The sequence below is a fragment of the Macrobrachium rosenbergii genome, chromosome 19 (assembly GCF_040412425.1).
Source record: "Macrobrachium rosenbergii isolate ZJJX-2024 chromosome 19, ASM4041242v1, whole genome shotgun sequence".
Taxonomy (NCBI): Eukaryota; Metazoa; Arthropoda; class Malacostraca; order Decapoda; family Palaemonidae; genus Macrobrachium; species Macrobrachium rosenbergii.
In genome coordinates this window covers 18,317,997-18,329,156 of record NC_089759.1, presented here as the reverse complement: position 1 = coordinate 18,329,156, position 11,160 = coordinate 18,317,997, and positions in this window count along the sequence as shown.

Genomic DNA, 11,160 nt, shown 5'->3' with positions numbered 1-11,160 from the left:
ATAAATTCCACTCGATTTGCCTTTTGGGCCTTTGAAGTCATTTTTACATAAGTACAACATTTCAAGTAATGGTATTTTCGCAAAGATCGGAAAATAATTCATAAGCACATATGTGTAACTTGTGTGTACGTACACATACCTGGAATATTTCTTTCATGGATACAGTTTGATTATCGTTGAAAAGTTCACAAAACTTATAACTTGGTAGAACTACATGCAAATGTACGTTACATGTATGCACACACATATATATATATACATATGCATATGTATATGTATAATGTATGTATGTATATATATATATATATATATATATATATATATATATATATATATATATATACTGTATGCATGTATACATACATATATATATGTATACATACATATATATATATATATATATATATATATATATATATATATATATATATATATATATATATATATATATAAACTTGAAATAATCACTCTGCAGCGCCCCTGTAATCCATCATTTCACCTATGCTAACCTTTTTATTGCGTCATATTTGCATTTTCATCTTTTGTTCTCACTTTTTCAACCCTTCTTTACTCCCATATGAGTAATCATATTGTTCATATAAACAGGTTCCACCCTTTTTCTTTCACCAGAAACTCATTCTCCACATTTCACTTCCATAAAGATGAGATGACTCAACAGTACCTTCATACACTGTACATTTGGATTTCATATACACTCTTCTATTCTTCCAACCTTTTGCAGAGACGAGTCTGCCTTCCCTGCTTCAACTGTTCTGTAACTCACCCTCATGAACAGCATCCTCCGTAACATTTATTCACAAATTTTCCTCTGAATAAGCAACTTACACTCTTCCACCGCCCATATTGGCAAGCGTTTTTGTCATTTTCTAGGTTTCAGATTTAGCTTCATAACCTTACTCTTGCTCTGTCTGCTCTTACAATCTCACTTCCAGATTGTTTTTACCAGATTCTGGCTTCTTTTCACTATCACCAGCTAACACTCTACTGCTAACAACTTTAACTACTCTACACTTTCTTAAAGACCCCTTTACTCATCCCACAACTTTAGTTATCTTTGTTTTTTCTCAAACTTCTCTCATTATTCCATCCATACAAGTTAATTAAACCATGGAGATATAAACAACCATTGTCTTGGACCTACTTTTACACCTTAGTCATGCCCTCGCCTGTGTTGTTCCGACACATGCTTCATTTTCACCAGAGCAAAAAAAAAAAAAAAAAAAAAAACTTCAAAGTGGTCTGACAAGGAGTTTTTTTTTTTTTTTGTATCCACTTTCCTCAGGCGAATGCTTCGTGATAATTGTGGTCTGCAACGTTCGTTTTTCTGTCATCGAAAGACTGAGAAATACCAGTGCACAGACTTATTCTGAGACCTGCTTCGGTGATTGCTGCGTTTCGAATACCTAGCGTTGCTGAAACGTATAATAACTCTTAGTTTATTTTTTTTGATTGTGTGATTTGCAGATCACTTGAGGATCCAAGCGTTTATGAATCACGCCTCTGTCAGATGTCAAATGCTATCACTAAAGCTCTTACGACGCCACTTAGTATAAAACCATAACAAATGTAAGCAAAAACAAATATAAGTGTATTAGAGATAAGAACATCTTATCTGAACTATCAAAGCACACACCACTTTGACACAGGGATTTTACCAACAAGAATTACTTTATTCCCCACACCACTGGACTGTGGAGTAGTCTCCCTGAGGATGCTGTGCAATTAGAACCTGAAAAGTTCAAGTGTTTTAATAATTTATTTGTATTTCTATTTGCCTTTTAATTATTTTTTTTCTATTCTAATCACTCTTCTCTGTCTCTCCTATTGTCTTCTATCACTTCTTTCAAATGAACACCGTATTCTTTGGAAGCTTGAATTTCAAGTCAATGGCCCCTGTGGGCTTCCTCCATATGAATAGGGTTTACGTTTTCAATAATAATTATAGTAATAATTACTATAAAAAGGGACAAGAACAAAGGAAGTCAGATAACGGGCGATTGACGTGTCTTTCTGTTTTAAAAATATCGGAGGTGAGTTCTTTTTAATCTTGTTTACAAAGGGGCAGACCCCTTCCAGGCTCAAGGCTAGCGTAATTAAGCAGCTAACTGCTGGGTATTTCATTGTTACTTGACCTAATCTGTGAAACTCTTGGTAATTCATTCCTGCTGAGCGATTAGGATAGGCGTAAAGGGATAAGAATATTGTAAACAGAAAAAATATATAAATATAAAAGATATTTCATTGTGAAATTAGTATTATCAATAAATAACTTGAATATTTAGGGGAAGAAATTTGTCAAAGTTCGTATATTTTCATATTGGTACAGTTACTCTTGGATATCTCTCATTTTCTTTCTTGACACTGATTTAGATTATAATTTTGTGAACTGTAATATTTGCACCGCAGTAGGGTTTAATAATGTTATTAATACAATTACTGCATACTCGAAAATCTTAAATAATACTTTAACTGAAGACTTTGATTTTGCGACACTCTTCAAACCCTCATTATTAACAGCTATCTTAACCAAAATGCAATTGAAGCTATTAATAACAGTAGAACCTATAGCACACTGCGTCAAGGTACAACTAGGTAACCCAGGATAGGACAAGGCCGTAGAAGGAAGAGTGTCTGGGAAAATGAAGTACAGAGGAAGGTAGGGAAATGATTGAGGCATAAATCTTCACTACGTCACAGGAAGTAGAGGTAGGGTAATTTCCATTTTTAAAGGCTAGATGTTTAAAAATGCTGAGTATTTGTTAACAATATGCCCTTTTTTTTTTTTTTTTACATTGTCAATGGCTTTGTTTTTTTATTTTAGTTAAATTGCTACTAGCAGCCGCGAATTGGCTCAACGTGGTAGTTTAAGGTAAGAGATATAATGAAAGGAATGGTAGAAGTAGTGTTAAGTCTAACAGAATATTAGTCATAAATACAATATGGTGAAAATCTAAGTGAATAATATATACCATGGTTCTCAACCTCTTTTTGGCCCGTACAGCCTTCCACCATATGTCATTCCTTCCCCCCCTTTCCATAATTGTCTGCCTCAAAAGTTGCATTCCAAATAATATGCAACAAAAGCTAACACAAACACACAAACTAGCAGAGAAAGCCTAGCGTAACCCCTCAGTAGTGTGGACCGATGCACACTGCGTTTTGTGTGGTCCTAGAGCCAGTTTGAACCTGCCAATCTGTGGTCACAATTCCCCCCCCCCCATGAAACTGATATTCCCCTGGATGAGAATCACTGATGTATACACTATAATATAAGCCCGTATGGTGAAAATCTAGGTGAATAAGATATACAATACAATATAGCCTAAATGTTTCTCCTTCGTCACGGTAATTACGGTCAATCTATCATTCCTCTAGTCGTCTGGAACTAAGAAATAATACAGCCCTAAAGAAGAAAAAAAAACGCATGAAAAAGAAATTGGTCAGTCACGTAGACAGACTTCTGTAGTTGTGCATTTGACTAAACGGATGTTTTTTGTTACCGACGTACAAACCCGTTTTCTACATTGCATTTCCAATGTCCCGAGAAAGCGTGGTGTTGATTTCTCTCAATAGATGGCGTTACAGGTTTTTTTTTTTTCAGTCTTGTTGGCAGCCCACCAACTGCCGTGCCATAACCTTTAAAGAATCCAAGTTCTAAAAGCTTTAATATATTCCCCGTCGATTTGCAGTTTTATCACCTTTAGCATGATGATGAATATTGTGGTGGTACTCAGGTAGAATTCACTGGCGGACAAAACTTGTAGATAGTAAGTTTATCATCATTCGACGTAAGAAAACTGTAGCCTATTTTTTATCAGTCTGTTAAATATCGAGGGCTACGTCACATATGATATCAGCACTCCCTAATTTGAGGACTAGAGAAAGAGACTCATCCTCTCCCTTAGTCGTGTGCTCTGCTATACAGTGTGGTAGAATGGGCATTTGTAAGGGGACGGGAAATGGCGGGGGGCAGACCAAAAATGATGCAGGTACACTCTCACTCTTAACACTGAAGGAGCATCTGTCTAAGGTAAGAATCAGTCTTTGGTCTGTACAGGAAATTACTGCAAGTTTTTATTGAATATCAAATTCAGGTACAGATTATTATTCCTAACTTTGCAAATAAAAGTAAGGGAACACTGCAATAGCCAGTAATCATCTGTTTTCTTTTAATGGAAATAATGTCATTACGGTGTAGAGAGTTTATGAATATTTCTCAGAAACTGAATTAATAAACAAAGCAGAAAAATGAATTGCCATTTAAGCCTATGATTTTTTAAAAGTGTTGGACATGAAGTTTAGCTTTATGTATATAACTTACTGATTTTTTTTACTGTGCTGTAATATATATTTACAATATTTGTTCACTGACTTCTGGAAAACTTTCAGGATCACAGGCAGCACCCATAACTTACAAACAAACAAACCCTTTTCCCACACCAGCATCTGAACTGTAGCACAAGTGTGACATGCACCGCTATACGTCAATAAAGTTCAAAGGAGTCTTGGTCCTTACGAGCTAATTCTGAGGCTTTGTGTAGTATTCTTATGCAGACTATTTATTTAAAGATTTTCATCATGCACTTTATAATCTGCAATGGTACTTTCATGAGGTAGTTTTGTGTCAGGTATCTTTCGGTTCCATGTCAGATATTTTTCATATTCTCTTGTCTCTCACCTTCTCTTTAGGAATGTCGTTGAGCCCTTCTACTAAAGCTTATCTTAGAGCAGAACTGGAAATTTCTTAATCCTCATAATATAAAAGGTGACGTAAAATAAGAAAACCTACTTTTCCTCCCGAACTAAAATCAGCACTGCGCTTTTAAGGAATTATAGATGACATCGACTCACCCAGGAATGCCATTTGGTGGTGCAGTCGAAGTAAATATGAAATAAAAGAATGGGGTTTGCTTAAGTCAGATTGGATGGGTAGATATAAAACGTAGGATTTAGAATACACATTACAATTCTGACGCAAGCATTACTGACTTGCATTAATTGCTTTCACAGATCGCCTGTATGTGCTGTCAGTGTTGGAAACCGAATGTCATTATAGGAAAACGACAATATTTATGGTGAAGAACATGTAGAAAGAATTTGTCCAAGTGTCCAAAGCTTTTTTAATTTAATCCCGAAAGGTTCTCTTCTGTAAGAATAATACTTCTACTTGAAGACAATAAAAATGAGTCACGAACAGATGAATCATGATCGAAAGCGCACAAGCGACCACAGAGTTACTTAAGGTATAAACACATAAATAACATCATTTTGCAGCTCACTATGCAATGTCATGTCTGTTCCAACTTTCTGGAATAACGAATCTTTTTCCACTGAACTTATGCTGTACCACGAGTGCAAAAATATAGAAGTTTTATATGTGAGAGCAATATACGCTAAAGGAAGTACCCTTCTCTATTACCACAGATAGGGAAGAAAAAAAAATAGCGACGCTGATGATAAAGACTTAATATAATAACAGGGTTTAACGGCTAGGGCTATGTATCAAACCCTCTCTCTCTTTCATGTTATTGAAAATCGGTGTAGCACCCAATTACCCTGACGTACAACGCTTACAAGGATGTAATCAACTCACATTAAATGTGGAATCGTTAACTGTGACACCTACACCTATAAAAACACGGGCATCTTCGCCTACATACTTTTGCGTAATTTCTTCAGAAACAAATTATTAATAACGGGCTGCTGTCTCCCCTACCCTCCCGATCCCCTACTAACCCCGTCCCCACACGGGGCGGACAAACAGGTTTGCAGGAGGAGGGTGGATGTCTCCCCTACCCACGAGTTCCCCTACCTACCCTGCCCTCAACCGGGGCGGACAAACCGGTTTGTAGGGTGTGGGTGGCTGTGTCATGTTTCCCCTTCTATCACCCTGGGGAGGACAAACAAGCAAGATCCACTCAGATTTTATTATTATATTTTACTATTATAGGTAATCATTCTCTCTCACTGGTTTTTTAAATGTATTTTTTTCTTGAGACACTCGTGAACCTTTTATTGTCTTTTTTTTTTTATCTGGAATTGAAATAATGCCTCCATAAATAAATAGTAAAAATAGGTAATCCATCAATTATATCTTTCGTTTTAGATCCATTTTCTTACGAAACGTTTCTGCTTTCAGTATCTTTCATTATTTCTGCCATCTTTTCCATCTACTGGATTTTTCATTCTCTTCTTTCTATTTTCCTTTAAATTCTGGCATTCTATTCTGAAGAACTGCTCTTTGCAAGTTAATGGTCTTTTAAGCTTGCCCTAAATGAATCTTCGCTCAATTTGAAATTTAACAATAATCACGTGCGAAAATGCTATATCTGTAATTAGCCTAAAGTTACAATGTGTGTCCACCGTCAATATTAGTTGGCCCAGAGTGTACTTGATGTTACTTGCATGCCAGCCTTAATTGGTTCTGTTGATGTTTTTAGTTGGATTTCGTGTTACTTGTGGGTATAACGTGTTAAGTTACTTTAATTGGAAGAACATACCAGAAAGAAAGTTAAAGAGAGAGAGAGAGAGAGAGAGAGAGAGAGAGAGAGAGAGAGAGAGAGAGAGAGAGAGAGAGAGAGGTTGTCTCATGGTTTACGTTTTTGGGGAATAATTTTTTTGTATAATTACAGTACAAGTTTTGAGAGGATGAATTGCACAAGCAGAACAAAGGTGTTCCAAATGAATCATACTGAGATAAGGCATTAGGAGTATTAACGAAGAGAAGGAAAGTGACAGTACTTTTAGACAGTACTTTTACCTTTAACCATCCCAATAACATCATTTTAGCTGTCATAAACGTGTGTTCATGCATGCTAAATAAATGAATAAATAAAGTCAAATCTGGAAGATACAGGCATATTGCAGTATACCCTGAAAGGAATTTAGACAATTCGTCATGAACCTATCGTGTAGAATGAAAATCTCCACTGAGACTATAAATAAAAGTAGTTTTTATCGTTCACTGAGAGCACCTTTCGATGATAATTTAGCCAAGCCCGGATAAAATGGGTGGGCCAATTGCATAAGTTTAATACTAAACTTTCAACAGAGCTCAGTAATCTAGTACAAACGACAGTGAGTCATTATGAGTCTCGAAAGGCAACAGAGTTGAATAACTTTTGACAACCGAATTCGCCGATATTGCTGTAAATGGTTTCAGTGGTATCTGCTATCCTGATTAACATATTAATTTCTTTGACTTTCTCTAAATATAAATACTGCCTTTTGACAACACAGTTCACCGATATTGCTGTAAATGGTTTCCAGGGGTATCTGCTATCTTGATTAAGGTACTAATTTCTTTGACTTTCTCTAAATTCAAATACTGCCTTTTGACAACACATTTCATCGATATTGCTGTAAATAGTGGTATCTGCTATCTTTATTAAAACATTAATTTCCTTGACTTTCTCTAAATTCAAATGCTGCCTTTTGACAATAGAATTCATTGATAAAGCTGTAAATGGTTTCAGTGGTAGCTGCTGTCTTTATTAAAACATTAATTTCCTTGACTTTCTCTTAGTTCAAATGCTGCCTTTTGTCAACAAAATTTGCTGATGTTGCTATAAATGGTTTCAGTGGTATCTACTATCTTTATTAAAACATTAATTTCATTTACATTCTCTGAGTTCAAATGCTGCCTTTTATCAACAGAATTCACTGACATTACTGTGATTGGTTTCAGTGGTATCTGCTATTTTTATTAAAACATTAATTTCCTTGACTTTCAGTTAATCCGATGTTGCCTTTTGACAACAGAATTCGCCGATATTACTGTAATTGGCTTCAGTGGTATCTGCTATTTCTATTAAAATATTAACTTCCTCGACTTTCTCTGAATTCAAATGCTGGCTTTTGACAACAGACTTCGCCGTTATTGCTGTAAATGGTTTCATTGGTATTTGCTGTCTCTATTAAAACATTAATTCCCTTAACTTTCTCTAAATTCAGATGCTGCCTTTTGACAAGAGAATTCACCGATATTGCTATACATGGTTTCAGCGGTATGTGCTATCTTTAGCAAAACATTAATTTCCTTTACATTCTCTAAATTCGAACGCTGCCCGTTGACAACAGAATTCACCGATATTGCTAAAAATGTTTTTATTGGTGTCGGCTGCCTTTATTAAAACATTAATTTCCTTGACTTTCTTCAAATTCAAATATTGCCTGAGGTGCGATCTCTTGTGTAATAGAAACGTTTCTTTGACGATAATTATTTTGATGCCTATTTAAAGTCTTAAATCAATTAACAAGTCAAAATTTGGTTATCTGCTCTTTATATATCCTGCTTACACAGACATAGAGACAGACAGACAGACAGACAGACGTAAAGGAGAATTAATCATCTGCCAGATGAAATGAACCATACGCATATTTTGAATTAAAAATAATTAATAATTTATCATAAGAAGACTGACCAATCTGCCAGGGGAGAAGTACCTACCAAAATAAATATACGCTAGCCTTTAATTACATTTTAATATTTGCGCTGAATTACTTACTGCAATTACCTCACTTTCCGGCGAAAAGTTGTGACGGACAGATAATCAGCTTTCGTGTTTACAAGCAATAAATTTGGTTGTCTTTGCAGCGCGCCCGGTCTGGCGCTGATGATTTACGTGGGCAGAGAAATGGACAAACTTACAGTATTAGAGGACCAATTGACACGAGGTCATTTTCGTAAATTTGCAGCCACGCATTTCGTAAGGGGCACGCTATGTCCCGTGTCGTGTTTTTATTAATATTTACGAACGCGGTCCTGGAATTCGGATTTCAAGGCTATTTTTATCACATTCTCTCTCTCTCTCTCTCTCTCTCTCTCTCTCTCTCTCTCTCTCTCTCTCTCTCTCTCTCTCTCTCTCTCATTTTAGAATGGTTTATGAGTACTTAATTTAAGCTAAGTGAAGCAATAGGAACATTTTCTGCTTAGCCAGTCTTAATGAATAATTGACGAATGTAAATTTATAATTATATGAAACGTAGAATAACAGAAGTACAAGGAATCCAGTTTTAGGACTACTGATCCTTTGAAACAGTATAGTACCTCCTTAATTTTATGATACGATTTAACATGGTTAAATATTATGAAGACTAATTTCCTAGCAAATCCTGTAAATAGCAAACAAGGCAATATAAAATAAAATCTTTCTCTGCTTAATGAAAGGTGAAGTAAACAATGAGTTTAAGGAATTGGATCTTTTGTAGAAAAAAAATTCTGAAAACAAAAAGGAAAAGGATAATTATCCTCTACGATTTAAGTTTGATTCCATTATCTCAAAGAAGCAAACTGATTTCGTATATAAAATCCCCTATCCACCAAGAATCAAACAGAAATACATATAAAGAAAAAATGCGAGTATTGTCGACATTCTTTTTAGAGTACTCCTTTCCCCACGAAAGAACCCCTCCCCCAGCCTCATCACCTCCCGTGGCTAAATTACGTCATTATCTGAATATCCACTGATGTTGGGTTCCCATTTTGCTGTGAAGGTCAGTCTTGGTTTCGCATCCATAAAACGAGAGGGCTACCATTACCGCGCATTAGAGCGTCTTGAATAATTCCGTTTACTGTTTACTCCGGAGAGAGAGAGAGAGAGAGAGAGAGAGAGAGAGAGAGAGAGAGAGAGAGAGTGCGACTTGGAGTATGCTTACAAGACTGAGTTGGGTGCAGAGGCACAATACAAAAGAAAGAATATCGATTTTATAACTTTCCTCGTGATATTAAAACAAATCACTGAGAGTCTATAACACGAAAGGTGAAGGTTAAAAGGCACAATAAGAAAGGAACTAAATGAGACTCGATCAATGAACTCAAAATGGTACAAGAAGAGGACATTGGACCAAATAAGCGACGTTAGAAAGGGTATCTCTTTCTCCTCTAAGAAAAATGAAGATGAGTAAAAGTGTATATAAAAATAACTTCGAGAAAGTTTGTGTGTGTGTTTGTCCATACGAAGTTCAAGAGAGAGGACTGGGTTAAGGTGGAACTTGTGAAATTTCGAGGCTGTCTGTCTGTTCCATGACTTTGACAACACGCAAGTAACTCTTCACCAAATCTATTGACTTATTTGAAATATAAGACTTATTCATTTTGAGGAAGTAAAATGCCCAAACTCTCGTGTTGTCCTTCACATGACTTTTGATTATTGTGAGATATATTTTGGATATGTTTCATAAACAACCCGTCACTTGGTAGTGCAAAAGACAAAATAATATTGTGACAATCTTGACGATTTATAATTGCACCTAAAAGACCCATACGAAATTTTAGGGGAATCTCCGAGAATTTATTTACTAATTAAGAAAACAAGACATACAAGTCGTCTGAAGGTTTTACACTCTTATTGAATTTGATGGTACCACACCAAAATATAAGGATCTAAAATTTAAGCAAAGGCAAACTCCAAGTTCTGGTCATGGAACACCAAATAGGCATTAGAGTTCAGTAATACAGGTGAGCTATTTTTAGGAAGGGATTAACCTGAATTCAAAACTTCTCGAATAATGAATTAGGAAATGGCAGGAATGAATCAGTTTTAAATTCCTCTGCAAATAACGAATTAAACAGAGGATTGGATTAATGATGTGGAAGGATGTATATATATATATATATATATATATATATATATATATATATATATATATATATATATATATATATATATATATATACACATACATACTGTATATACATGTAAGTATATATATATATATATATATATATATATATATATAAATATATATATATATTATGACTAGCGTTGCAGGAATAAAAGAATATACCAAAAGTTAAAAAACTACTTTACCTATGACACAAGAATGAAAAATAAACTCATGACAGGCAAACGCACTAAAATTATGACATGCTCAAAAAAAAAAAAAAAAAAAAAAAAAACTCCTTCCGTTATGCATTCCAGTAGGTCTTCATTTACACGCACTAAGCCTGAAAATCTGGAATGGTGTCAAGGGCATCTGTTATACCGAGTGCCCATAACAAGGGGATAAAGAAAACGGATGAGACAATAATAGTAAACGCCATTTTCCTTCATCCAAGAATCCTAAAGACAGCGTTGCAGCTTGTAGGTGGGGCAGCTGGTTTTAAGAACTAGAGCAAGAGAACTCTTTTTTTTTTCC